We start from the raw sequence: 15602 nt of genomic DNA, 5'->3' as shown, positions 1-15602 counted from the left end.
ATTGGCACAGGACAGAGCGGAGTTTAGGGCTGTTGTATATAGGGTCACTATGAGTCGCAAGCGACTCGATGGCACATAACAACAACAACAACAACCTCTGGGATTGCAGTGTAGATCTCCTTTCTTGGGAATGGGAATAAAAGCAGATCTCTTTCAGTCAGTTGGCCATATAGCTGTCTTCCAAATTTCCTAGCACAGACTAGTGAGCTTGTTCTGCATCTGTTGCTTAAAATGTGTCAACTGGTATCCCATCAATTCCTGGGGCCTTATTTTTTGCCAACATCTTCAGTGTAGCTTAAACCTCTGTCAACACCATTGGCTTTTTATGATATGCTACTTCTTGAAATACTTCAGTGTCAACCAATTCTTTTTTTGGTACAGTGACTCTGTGTATTTCCTACATTTTCTTTTGATGCTTTCTGGATGATTCAAGATATCTCTAGTGTCTCTCAGTATTGCAACTAGAGGCTTGAATTTGTTGTTCAGTTCTTTCAGCTTTAGAAATGTTGATTGAGTTCTTCCCTTTTCATTTTCCAACTCCAACTCTTCATACATTCTGTTATGAGACATTAGTTTGTTTTCTCAAGCTGTGTTTTGAAAATCTTCTGGTCATTTCTTTTACTTGAGCATCCTTTCCCTGTGTTTTGGCTTCTGGATGTTATATCACTTGAGGTTAGGTCCATGCTATTTTGCATCTGGCACAGGAGCATATGCACAGCTTTACATCCCAAGAATCTCTGCTAGTGCTGTCATACGTGAACCAGGCCTTGGGCTTGTGGGGTCAGCATCTCTGACTGGTTTTGGGTTTTCTGTTTTATTTTACTGTTCAATCTTGGTATTTTGGGAGGGTGGTTTCTTGTTTTGTTACTTGGTTGTTTTTCTTCTTTCCTTTTTACTTTGTCCCATCTAACAACAGATAGCAACAATATTCAACCACATATATTCTTCTTGTATAATGACATCAGTCTGACGACTAAGGTGTGCAATGATGTCCATAATAATTTGGAGTAATGATGTCAGTTGGAGGATTAATGTGTGTTTGATTCAGGGAATGGTCTTTCTGATCACTTGTTACCCATCTGAGAGATGGACAATGAATAGGGATGACAGAGGAATTGATGCGTTTGAGTTACAGTGTTGGAGAAGAGCACTGAACATCCCATGGATGGCCAAAAGAACAAATAAATGTGTCTTGGAGAGAGTGCAGCCGGAGTGCTCTTTGGAGGCAAGGATGACGAGGCTTTGCCTCAAATACTTTGGGCATGTTGCTAGGAGGGGCTATTCCTTGGAGAAGGGCATGATGCTGGGAAGGGTGGAAGGTTGGTGAAGGAGAGGATGATCTTCAACCAGGTGGATTGACACTGTGACTGCTATAGTGGGCTCATGTGTGTCAGGAAGTGTGAAGATGGCACAGGATAGAATGGAATTCAGATCCGCTGTTCTTAGGGTCCCTGTGAGTTATACTTGACCTGATGGCACCTAACAACATCAAATCTACTTCCAGTAGCTTAATCCATCAGGCTAACTGAACATCATCTCCTGATCCCCCTGATTTATGACAGACTGCTACCAACACCAGTCAACTACACGACATTAACACTGAGCAGGGAATTAGGCACACTCTCATCTTCTACCATACTCATCAGAAGACATTAGGTGAAAATGTAAGAATTATGAATTAGCAAGTGGCGCAATAAACTTGTATGACTCAACCAGATATATCAAAACAAAATATTACGAAGAAACAATACCACAATGCCTTGGAGACAATAGGTCATTTCAAACTACTAAAACAAAAAGCAAATCAACAAACCAGATCAAGACAGAGAAAGGGAAAAAAAATTTGACCAAAATACAAAACTAGAAAATCTTCCAGAGGAAGAAATGTTACGGAAACTTCCTAATAAGGAAGTCAAAAGAATGATAGATAAACATCTTAATCCTACTGAGAGAAAAAGAGAAAACCACAAACAATATCCAGAGAAACAATGACAACTGGGGGCGGTGGGGGCGGGGGGGGGGAAAGGGGGGCGGAGGGACAAGCACACCCATAAAGAAACCCAACCCCCCCCCCACACAAATCCAATACAAATAATTTAAAAGCGATGTATGATAGGGTATTATGGTTATCACAAGAGTCCACAATTAAGGTTGCATAGTGGAATGTACTTGGGGCGGCAGGAGGGGTGTGGGGGGATTGTGTCCCAGGGAGGGAGTGTTTCTTTTACTTTTGAAAGAGAGGAGCGAACTGGGGGGCGGGGCGGGAGAGGGCTGGGTGGGGAGAGAAGTGCAGCAATGAATGAATGGAAATCCAAAATCTCTGTAAATGCTCATTAAAATTATTAAAAAAAATAATAATAAAGCTTAAGAAGAAAAAAATCCAATACAAGATTAAATAAAAAAAAAGAAGTAGAAAATTAGAGGCCCTATAAAAACAGAAATTCAGAATACTAAGTCTTACATTTCAGAAATAGACAATAGATTGGAATGACAAAAGAGCAGACTTGAAGATGAGATGAGGACAAAATGTTCAACCCCCCTCTTACCAGGAGAGAACAAAATAGATGAATGGGACCTTTGAAGAATCAAATTGCTATGCACATCAAAAAATTCTCCAACATGGTAAAAAGGAAAGCCACAGACTGGGAGTATTTGGTATATATCCGAAAAGGGTACTCATATCTAAAATTGATGGAATACTCCAGCACCTCAAAAAGAAAAAGGTAAACAATCCAATAGCAAAATGGGCACAGGATATGAATAGATACTTCACCAAAGAAGATCTTCAGATGGCAAAGAAACACATGAAGAAATGTTCAAAATTCCTACATACCAGAGAGATGCAAATAAAAACCAACTATGACATAGCATCTCATCTCGTTAATATTAGAAAAGTTCAACAGAGCACCAAACAACAAATGCCGGCAAGGTAGTGGAGAGTGGACCCTTTTTCACTGCTGCTGGGAGTGTAAAATTGGTGCAACCATTATGGAAGGCGGTTTGGCACTTTCTTAAAAAGTTAGAAATAGAAATGCTGTTTGACTCAGCAATTCCACTACTGGGAATAACCCCTAAAGAAATTATAACTGCCATCCAAACAGATATATGCACACCCACATTTATTGATGTGTTATTTACAATAGCAAAGAGATGAAAGCAACCCAAGTGCCCATCAACAAATGAATGGATAGAAAAAACTTTGTTATATTTGTATAATGGAACACTATGCAGCACTGAAAAACAATAAACTCGTAAAACATTACACAACATGGGGGACCCTGGAGGACATCATGCTGAGTGAAATAGGTCAGTCACAAAAGGACAAATACTGCATTGTAGCAGTGCTATAAAGCAGGTCTGACATTGAGAGGTTCGGAGGAGACTAGGATAAGAGTGGACGGATAATAACCATTTATTGGAACACATGAAAGAAAGAACTGTTTAAAAGGGATATATAATTAGACATTATATGTATGATAACAGCCCAGAAAAATAAGTATATTGTTGCAAAGAGGACTGGGGGACCCGAGGTAGGTGACTGTGCAACAATGAATGAATTTTTTTTTAAAGTAAATTAGTGGAGGGGGAAGGGAGGGAGGGGGAGTAAAATATACAACAATGAATGAATGAGTGAAAATTTGACATCTCTCTAAATGTTCATTAAAATAAAATCTTATTGTTAAAAAAGAAGAAATGAGGTAAAGAACAATACTAATAGCAGAGGGAATTAGTAAAGATGAGAGCTCAAATGAATTGGGTAGAAAATAAAAAGTAATGTTAACTAATAAAACTAAAAGGTTTTATTTCTTTTTTAAATAAAAGACCTGCTAAAGGAGAGGACCTTTTGACAACATTGATGAGAATAAATTGTACAGAAATAAGTAAATAACAGTAAGAACAAAAATGGGAACAAAATAGATCAACAGGAGAGTGGAAAAATAATGATTCAGGAAAAAGCACTGTGCTAATATTTTCTACTTTTACTTTCAGCTTTTAATATCTGTGAGTATATGAGGAATATGTCAATAATGAGTGTATTTTATTGGTAAAAAAGCCCCTTCAGTATCAATCTGTTCAGTGTGGAGGGGGGAAGGAGAGGAAAATGAAGAAAACATAAGAATAATGTGGGACGAAGTCAAGAGTAATTACTTAAATGTGATTGTAATTCTGTGATAAGAAAAGGCCAGAAATAAGATTTCAGGAAATATTAAAAAGCACAGAGGATATTGCTGAAGAACTGCTAGAAGAAAAATTCCCAAATATTATGGAAAAAAACATGCAGTTAAAAAGCTGAATAAACTCCAAACACACTAGACTCCAATAGAAAACCATCAAGATATATCATAATTAAATTTTAAAAAATTAAAGACAAAGAATCCTGAAAGCAACTTGACAAAGATAAAGAATTACCTACAAAGCAGAATCAATGAGACAAAACTCCAATTTCTCAGCAGAAACCATGCAGGCAAGAAGGTCAAAGCGATAAAATATATAAAAGTCTGAAAGAAACACAAAACAATCAACAAAGAATTCTATATCCAATACAATTGTTCTTCATATACGGAAGGGAAATGAGGACATTTCCACTAAGTATGAGCTAAAGGAATTTGTGAAAATAGACCAACCTTACAAGAAATACTTAAAGGAGGTTGACCAGACAGAGAATCAACAACAAAAGACAGCAATCCAAAATTACCATACATGACATCATTCAGAAACTGACCAAGATACAGAAATACACAAAGTATCATAAACATAGAAGACTAAAAATAGGAAACCAAAGTATCTGTCTATACATTAAGACAATTATAACCAAATGAAGAAGTCAAAGCAATTTCAAGATAAAGTGAACTGTTAGTAGAATTGGGAATAAAATAGTAACGTAGAGGGTAACCTCCAAGAAAATGAATAAACATGCTTATCAAAAAATTAAAATAGATAAAAATCACAAAGGCTTAGTAAAAACTGAAACAGCAATGAAGGAAATAATAAAATTCATAAAAACATGAACTTAGCACAGAAAGGTAGATAGGACAAAGAAATCAGCAACATCACAAAAAAAGGTGCAGGAAAGACAGTAATAAAACTATGCCTGCTGATACTCTAAATGTGAGTGGATTAAACACATCTGCCAAGAGAAAAAGAATCGCAGGAAAAATAAGAAAACATGATTCATCAATATGCTATCTAAAGAAACACACCTTCAACAGAAGGACAAAAATAAACTAAAAACCAAAGGATTTTTTTTAAGAAGACATTTTTAAAAGAGCAATTAAGAGGAACAGGAGAGTCAGTTTTAATTTCTGATGAAATAGACTTCAAAGGAAGTGCAATAGACAAGGAAGGACATTATATAAAGATCAAAAATTAATTGAATAAGTTAATTGCATAACTATGATTCATATACATGCACCCAATGACAGAACTGCAAGATACATAAATCAAACTTAAGCAAGATTTGGAGAGAGAAATAGACTACCATAGTAGTAGGAGACTTAATACAACAATTCATGAGACAGAACAACTAGAAAGAAACTTAGTAATGCCACAGAAGGACTGAACAAAAAAAAAAGAAGGACTAAACAAGACAATTCAATTCAAATCAATCTCACTGACATTTTAAAAACACTCCACCCAACAAAAGCAAAGATACCTTCTTCTTCAGTGCACATGGAACCTTCTCATAATACATTATGTCACAAAATAAGCCTCAATAAATAAAAAAAAAATGGCAAAGAATCTTCTCAGATAACAATGCAATAAAATTAGAAATAGACAACAGAATGAGAGTGGAGGTGGGGAACCAAGTACGTGCTATCTGAATACTATTGGATAATGGAATACATTTTTTTAAAAGAAATTTTAAACTTTCTTGAAACAAGTAAGACTGAAAACACAGCATACCAAAAATTTTGAGACCCAACAAAAGCAGTACTTAGAGGTCAATTTATAGAAATAAATACACATATAAGGGAGCTCTGGTGGCCTAGTGGCAAGAAGCTGCACTGAAATCCCAGAGGCGTGCGGTTCAAATCCACCAGATGCTCTGCTGGAGGAGGGGCATGCTCCTCCTGTACCAGTCAGATGCAATTTGATGGTACACACAAAAAATAACAATAAAATTGGGAAAAAAAGAAATAAATACACATCTCAAAATGCTAGAAAGACCCAAAACACCCTCCTAGCCCAATATCTCTGACAATTAGAAAGGGCAAATAAAGACTAAAGCCTCTAGAAGAAAAGAAATAATAAAGAGCAGAAATAAATGTAAAACAACAGAAAGAATCAACAAGACTAAAAGTTGGGTTTTTTTTTAAAGAGTTCATAATACAGACCAGCCCCTAGCAAATCTGATTGAGACAAAGGAGAACCAAGTAACAGGAATGTTGTTATTGTGTGCCATTGAGTCTGAACTAACCCATAGGTGACTGTCTAACTGGTTTTCACAGGTCATTAATCTCATAGGAGGAGACTGCCCATACTTTTTCCTTGGGGAAGCTAGTGGATTTGAACAACATGCCTTCAGGATTACAGCATAGCTTCTTATCACTAGGCCACCAGAACTCCCAAATAACAGAAATAAGGAATAAAATAGATTATGTCCCAACAGAACCAACTGAAATTTAAAAAGATAATAACAGAATACTATGAAGAACTATATTATTGTTAGGTGCTGTCGAATTGAGTGCCCTATGAACAACAGATCTGAACCCTGTCCTATCCTGTGGCACTCTCAACATCTCTGATATACTTGAGCCCATTGCTGCAGCCATTGTCAATCATTCTTATTGAGGGTCTTCCTCTCTTCCACAAACTCTCCACCTTTATAAGAATTATATCCCTCTCCAAGGAATAACCCACCCTAACAACATGCCCAAAGTATATGAGATGAAGCTTCACCAACTTTGACTCTAAGTAGAACTTTGGCTGTACTTTCTCAAAGACCTATCCATTTGCTCTTTTGGCAATCCATGAGATATTTAATACTCTTCTTCAACACCATGACTCAAAGGAATCGATTCTTCTCCTGCCATCCTTATGAATTGTTCAGATTTGGATGCATAGCAAGTGACTGAAAAGACCATGTTTGAATCAGATGAATCTTAGTCTTCAAACTGATATCCTTGCTCCTTAGGAATGTGGAAAAGACCCTGACAGCAGACTTTCCCAATGCAATATGTTACCTGATCTCCTGACTGCTGGTAGCAAGGGTGTTTATTGTTAACTCAAATAATACAAAATTGTTGACAACTTCAATCTTTTCTCTATTTATGAGGACTTGATCTCATTGAAACAGTTATTATGTCAATCCATCTCATTAAGGATCGTCCTCTCTCGTGCTGAACCTCCACCTTTCCAAGCAGAATATCCTTCTCCAAGGACTGGCCTCTCCTGAAAAACATTCCCAAATACGTGAGATGGATTTTCACCATCCTTGCCTCTAAGGTGCACCCTGGTGTCACTTTCTCCAGGCAGATTTATGTGTTCTTTTGATAATCATCCATGGTGCTGGCAAAGCTTGACATCTATTCATAGAATATGGAAACAAGATCCATCCCTCACACCATACACAAAAGTTAATGCAAGATGTGTCAATAACTTAAGTGTAAAGCCTAACAAACATAAAGATCATTGGGGGAGCTCTGGTGGCCTAGTGGTAAGGAACTGCAACTGCAATCCCAGAGGCTCACGGTTCGAATCCACCAGATGCTCTGCCGGGGAAGGAGGAACAATCTCCTCCTGTACCAGTCAGATCTGATTTGACGGTACACTCACACAAAAATAATAAAATAAAAAAAAATAAGATCATTAAAGAAAAAAGTGGGACACATTTAGGACCCTAATCTATGGCATAAATAGAGTATCAAATATAAGTTAAAATGCACGATTAGAATTAGCCGGGGATAAACTCGGTAATTGCTCAATGCTGTTGAAGCAGAATCAACACAAAGTGGATACCCCAGCAGGTTTTCTGTGTGGAATTCACACAAGGAAATGCTCATTTCCTCCAGAGATTAGTTGGTAGGTTTGAAACAAACATTAAGGCCAAAGATAAATAAATTAAAAACTTTTTCCAACTTTTGCTTCCTGAAATTAACTGACCATGAAACAAAGATGTGTTCACAATAATCAGTGACTGGGATGCAAACGTTGGAAACAAAAGAATGACTAGTACTTGGAAAATATAAACTTGGTGGCCAGAATAAGGCTGGAGATCATATGGTAGAATTTTATATAATCAATGATTTATTAGTTGCAAGTACCTTTTTTTTTTAGAAACATAAATGCTAACTATGCATATGTACCTCACTTTAATGGGTAAAACTGGAATCAGTTTGACTACATTTGAGTCAATGGAGAAGCTCAGTATCAGCAGTCAAAACAATTCCTGGGACTGACTGTGGTAAAGGTCATTAATTACTAATGTGCAAGTTAAAATTAAAGCAGAAGAAAAGTAAAATAAATCCCTGAGAAATAAAATACGACTCTAAGTCTATCCCATCTGAATTAAAAAGCATCTGAAGCTGTTTTGGTTACTACTGCTGTGCAGTAGTTTTTTAGGTTAGGGAGTTCTACACCTCCTCATTTAATTTTTGTTTTTCAGAAGTGCTTTGCTTATGTGAGGTCTCTCTTCTCTACAAATAAACTTGACAATTCCCTTCGATATCCTTGAAAAATGAATTTGGTATCTGTATTGCAATTGCTTTGAACATATAGATTGGTTTGGTTGGACTGTCGTTTTCACAATATTGAGTTTATCTGTCCATGAAGAGGGAACATTTTTCCATTTATTTAGGTCTTCTACTGTGTCTCACAGAAATGTTCTATAGTTTTCTTTGTACAGGTCTTTTGTGTCTCTACTTAAGTTCATCTTAAGTATTTAAATTTGTGGTTGGCTATTGTAAATGGCAATTCCCTAGCTATGTACTGTTCTAGCCATTTTTTAAATGATCTTCAGCAGTATTTTGCTAGCATATGATATCAATGATATTGTTCCATAATTTCCACATTCAGCTGGATCACCCTTCTTGGGTATAGGAACAAATATAGACCTCTTCCAATCCATTGGCCAGACAGCCATCCTCCAAATGTCCTGGCATAGACCAGTGAGTGCATCCAAGGCTGCATCTTTTAACTGAACAAGTCAATTGTTATCCCATAGATTCTTGAGGCCTTACTTTTTGCCAATGCCTTCAATGTAACTTCCACTTCCTCTTTCATTACCATTGACTCCTGTTCATATAGTACTTACTGAAATTTTTTAGAGTCAATCAATTCTTTCTGGTTCAGTGACTCTGTGTATCCCCTCCATCTTCTTTTGATGGTTTCTGGGTCATTCAATACATTGCCCATAGCATCTCTCAACATTGTGACAAGAAGCATAAATTTGTTTTCGGCTCTTTCAGCTTGAGAAATGCAGAGTGAGTTCTTCCCTTTTTATTCTCCAATTCCAGCTCTCTGCACATTCCATTATAATACTTTGTTTTGTCCTCCCAAACTGCCCTTTGTGTCTGTTCAGCTCTTTTACTTAGACATATTTTCCTTTAGATTTGCTTCTCAATTTTTCAGTGCATTCTTTCTGACATGCATTTCATTTTTTTTATTTCTCCTCTGTTTTTGTAATGACTTTCTGCTTTCTTCATGGATGATATCCTTGATATCAGCCCACAACTCATCTGGTTTTCTGTCATTGGTGTTCAATGCCTCAAACCTATTCTTAAGATGATCATGAAATCAAGCAGGATTTAGAAGAGGTGTGGCACCAGGAATATCATAGCTGATGTCAAATGGATCCTGGCTTAAAGTAAGGAATACCAGAAGAATGTCTATTTGTGCTTTATTGACTATGCAAAGGTGTTTGACTGTGTGGATCATAACAAGCTGTGGCTGACATTGAGAAGAATGGGAATCATAGAGCACTCGATTGTGCTCGTGAGGAACCTATACCTGGACCAGGAGGCTGTGGTGCGAACGGAACAGGGGAGCACCACATGGTTTGGAATTGGGAAGGGAGTGCATCAGGGATATGTTCTGTCTCCATACCTGTTCAATCTATATGCTGAGCAAATTATCTGAGAAGTTGGACTCTATGAAGAGGAATGAAGCATCAGGATTGGAGGAAGACTCATCAATAATGACACAACCTTGCTTGCTGAAAGTGAGGAGAATATGAAGCATTTGTTGCAGAAGATCAAGGAATGCAGACTTCAGTATAGACTGCATCTCAATATAAAGAAAACAAAGATTCTTACCACTGGACCAATAGACAGCAGCACATGATGGATGGAGAGGAGATTGAAACTGTCATCAGCTTCATCTTGCTTAGATCCATAATTAACACCCTTGGTATAAGCAGCCAGGAAATAAGGAGACACATTGCAATTGGAAAATCTGCAATAAGGGACCTTTCCAAATTATCAAGGGGTAGTAATGTCAGTTTGAGGATTAAGTGCGTCTGATTCAGGCCATGGTCATTCCAATTACTAGCTATGCATCTGGATGCCTTTGAGCTGTGGTATTGGAGAAGAGCACTGAATATTCCATGGATGGCCAAGAGAATGAATAGATCTGTCTTGAACAGAGTGTGTCTGGAGGGCTCTTTGGAGGCAAGAATGCTGAGGCCTCACCTCACATACTTTGGACATGTTGCTCAGAAGATGCTCTTCCTTGGAGAAGGACACGATGTTGGGAATGATGGAGGGTCGGTAAAGGAGAGGAAGGCCCTCAACCAGATGGACTGACAGAGTGACTGCTGCAGTGGGCTCTTGTGTGCCACGAAGTGTGAGGATGGTGCAGGAGAGGACTTGTTTCAGATCTTTTGTTCGTAGAGTTGCTATGATTGTTCTGGACTCGATGGCACCTAACAACAACAACAGCAATTGTAAATGTAAATTGCTTTCTTGGTTTCCTTCTCTGTGTTCTCTGTTATTGTAGAGGAATCTCACTGATTTTTGGTAATTGATCTCATATCTTGTCACTCTACTAAACTGATCTACTAGCTTCTAACAGTTTTTACGTTGAGTCCTTGGGGCTTTCTTTTTTTTTTTTCCTTGGGGCTTTCTGTGTACACTATCATACAGTCTGCATACAGCAATAGTTTAACCACCTCTTTGATGATCAGGATGCCTTTTATTTCCTTCTCTTCTTGTATTGCTCTAGCAAGCCCTTCCAATACAATATTGAATAGAAGTGGTGACAGTGGGCATCCTTGTCTGGTTCCTGTTTGCAAAGAAAATGCTTTTAGTCTTTCTCCATTGAGAATTATGTTGGCTCTTGGTTTTGCACATATACTTTTGACTATGTTGAAGAAATTCCTTTCTATTCCAATTTTGCTGAGTGTCTTTATCAGGAAAGAGTGTTGGATTTTGTCAAATGCCTTTTATGCACCAATTATTAAGATGATACTGTTGTTATTTGCTTTGTTAATGTGACCAGTGGAATAGAATTGAAACACCAGAAATTGATCCAGCTACCCATGATATTTTACAAGGCAATAAAACCTATCAAATGGGAAATTATAACCTCTTCAACAAATGGTGCTGGCAAAACTGGACTGCTATCCACATCTCATACCACATAAAAAAAAATCAACTTAAGGTGGACCAGAGACCTGGGAATAAAGCCCCAAACCATAGAATTCATCAGAGACAAACTGCAATCAAGCTTAGATGGCTTAGTCTACAATATAAAGAGACTATCAAATACAGCCAGAAATGGACAATTGGAATAAGATAAAACTGATGAATGGGACCCTCTTTCTCCCCCCCTCCCCCAAGCTGTAGTATCTTTCATTTTGTCCTTTTCATTCACACCACCTGGGGATCATTTCGTCCAGAAAATATGGGCCGCTTCACAAATTTGTGTGTCATCCTTGCGCAGGGCCCATGCTAATCTTCTCTGTATCATTCAAATTTTAGTATATGTGCTGATGAAGCGAGCTTGGACCTTCTAAATATTAAATTCCTGTGTGCATACAAAACATTTTCCAACAGAGTGGAAAACAAAAACTTACTTAGTCGGGGGGCGGGGGGAACCCATTTGGCTATAATAATTTCAGACAAGGGTCTTCTATCAAAAGTTTACAGAATCCTACAGGGCCTCCATAAGAAAAAGGCTGATAACTCAGTTACAAAATGGACAAAAGACATAGAATTTTCAAAGAGGAAGATATTCAGAGGGGGATACATGAAGAAATGCTCAAAATCACTGGCAATTAGAGAGATGCATATCAAAAGCACAACGAATACTATCTCACTCCAATAAAGTGACAAAGTTTAACAGGATATAAGTAGTAAATGTTGGGGAGGATATGGAGATAGGAACTCTTATACCCTGTTGGTGAGATTGTACAATGGTACAACCACTCTGAAAGGCAGTTTGGCATTTCCTCAAAAAGCTGAGTATAGAAATTCCACAGGACCCAGCTATTTCACTGATTGGAACCCAAGAAAATGAGAACTGAGGCACAAATGGAGACTTGTATATCAATGTTCACAGCAGGATTATTCACCATTTAAGAACATGGAAACAGCCCAAATGTCCAATCACAATCAAATTGAGAAATTCTGGTACATTCACATGATGGAATACTAAGCAGCATACAATAGCAGTGATTTTATAAATCATTACCTAACTTGGGAGCGACTGGAGAGCATTATGCTAACTAACTCAGTCCTATAAGGACAAATACTGTACAAGATGATGATGATGATGATGATGATGATGATGATGATGATGATGATTATAGAAAGTGTATGAGGATCCAAGGGTGGGAGCAAAGGGGTGAGAAAGAGCAGGCTGGTAGTTTAATCATAGGGTTGCAAAATTTGATGAGTGGAAGGAGATGTGGGTAAAGAAAATGGATAGATAACAGTGTAAAAAACAATGTATAACAATGTGCTTACAATATAATGTACAATATAAAAACAATAGACTTACTTTGTAAGTAAACCAGTATAAAAATAATTTATTTAAAAACAATTAAAAATTAAGCAAAACTCATTTTAAAAACAAGCAAAATAATTTCAAAAGTAGATTTGATGCATTGTACCCTAATAGCCAAAACCCAGAGTTCTGAGATAATAAATAAGAATATAATTTTTGGTTCAAATCCACCTCTGCTGGAGAAGGAGGGGCAAATTTCTTCCTGCGCCAGTCAGATCTGATTCAATGGTACACAACAAGAAAAAAAACAACAAACAAACATATAATTTTTGGAGAGTGCAAAAGGTCATTACAAAGGTGAGAAAGAAAAGACCAAAACAGCTGTCAGAACAGACTCTCAAACTTACACTAAGACATGTTGTTATTGTTCTGGTGGTGGTGTACCATTGAGTTAGAACCGACCCATAGCTGACTCTCTCTATTATTTTTCAGAGGTAATAAATCACATAACAGATGTCCCATCTTTTCCCACGGAACATCTGGAAGACTCAAACCATGTGTCTTTGTATTGGTAGCACAATTCCTTACTACTAGGCCACCAGAAGTCCCTGCACCAGGACACAGAGAAGCCAAAGCAAAGGGGAGAAATTTTGAAGTAAGAAAGCTGAGCAGAAGAGTTCAAAGGAAAGAACACACTCTATTTCTTAAGCTGAAAGTCCTGAAGAATGAATTCAAGCTTCAATTTTCAAAACTGAAAGAGTCTATGGGTGAGATCCCCTCGTGAGGAACTTGAAATTATTTTTGAAAATTTCTTACATGAACCATAAAGCCTGAAATACAATCAGTTCTGTTTTCCTCCATCCCCTCCAGCGCTGGAACAGAGATCTGTTTCAATTGAGTTGTTGTCATTTAGGTACCATCACCTCAGCTGGTACTCATAGTGACCCAATGAACAAGAGATCAGAACCTTGCCCTATCTTGTGCCATCCTCACCATCTCTGATATACTTGAGCCCATTGCTACAAGCACTGTGTCCATCCATCTTGGTGAGGATTTTCCTCTTCTAAGTTGACCCTCAACCTTTTGCAACATGAGGTCCTTCTCCAAGGAATGGCCCATCTTAACAACCATGCCCAAATGATGTGAGACTAAGCTTTACCATTCTTGCTTCCAGCGAGCACTCCTGACATACTTTTTCCATGAAAGGCCTATTTGTTCTTTTGGCAATCTACGGGATATTCAGCACTCATCTGCAAGACTACAACTCAAAGGCATTGATTCTTCTTTGCCAACCTTGGCCATTACTCAAGTTTTAGAGACATAGCCAGTAATCTAAAAGATCATTGTTCGGATCAGGCATACGTTAGTCTTTGAGCTGACATCGTTGCTCTTTAGTCCTTTGGAGAGGTTCTTGAGAGCAGATTATCCCAATATGATACATATTTTCATTTCTTGACTGCTGTAACTAAGGGTGTTGATTGTAGATCCAAGATAAATATGGCAACTTCCATCTTCTCTCCACCTACCACGATGTTGCCTGTTGATCCAGTTGTTGTTGTTGTGTACCGTCACGTTGGAAACCATCGTAGTTGACCCTCTGATGGTTTTCAGAAGCAATTAATCAAATGGGAGGAGGTTGCCTCTCTGGCTCCCACAGAGAAACTAGTGGATTTGAACCATGTGCTTTCGGATTGCAGTGCAGCTTCTTACCTCTAGGCCAGCAGAACTCCCTATTGATTCAGCAGTGAAAATTTTTGTTTTCTTAATGTTGAAATGACACTAAGGGGGGATGGGGAAGACACTTTAAACACTAGTCTCATACTTCTTATGGCAAAATAAATAATATCTTATAATTAACATTTGGGAATCAGAGCAAAATTACTTTCTGGTTCCTTGTTAAAAAATTAACAATTTCAAAAAAAAATTAAAAAAATTAACAGTTTCAAAATGGTGGCAGGACAATATTAAGGACAGCATGGGGTCTTTCCATCTTGCGCCTGCCTGAAGTCAGCTATCACTTCAAGAAGTTTGAAGCACTATATATTTAGAAACTAGAATCAACTCGGGAACAGCAGCCTCACAATTCCTCCACAGAAATACAGGGACACAGTCACTAGCAGTGTGTAACTTATTCTTTTGTGCTGTCTTCACTCTGAGCTCAGCTGACCATATATTGCTGATTTTTCAGTATATTAAATTAGTACATCCAGCTCCACTGTAAAAGTGAAATGATCGAAAGGTGGCAAATCCATGTATTTGAGGATTATCTGTGATTTTTCTCCCAGTGAGCCATTGTCATTTAAACCTTCAATATTTTGTTTTTGTGTACTGTAGAGTCGAAGCCAACCCGTAGCTGACCCTCCCTGGGGTTATCAGGGACAGTTAATCGCATGGGAGGAGATTGTCCATACTTCTCCCGCAGAGTGGCTGGTGGCCTCGAACTGCCTGCCTTTGGGATTGCAGCACAGCATCTTGCCTCTAGGCCATCAGAGCTCCCCAAAGCTTCTTTATAAGATGTATAAAAAGAAAATGAGTGTTTCTATTTCTTCACTGAGTGAATATTTGAAGGTACTCTTGATGAAATGTGCGAGGAACTAGAGTCAGAAAATCAAAAGGGCCAAACTCGCTCAGCATTTCTTAAGCTCAAGGAACTGAAGAACAGATTCAAACCTAGAGTTGCTGTAATCAAGGATGCTTTGGGCAGAATATTAAATGAT

This window comes from Elephantulus edwardii, unplaced genomic scaffold (genome assembly GCF_000299155.1).
Source record: "Elephantulus edwardii isolate Elephantulus edwardi_28Jun2011 unplaced genomic scaffold, EleEdw1.0 scaffold00211, whole genome shotgun sequence".
NCBI classification, from domain to species: Eukaryota; Metazoa; Chordata; class Mammalia; order Macroscelidea; family Macroscelididae; genus Elephantulus; species Elephantulus edwardii.
This window is presented reverse-complemented; position numbering follows the sequence as displayed.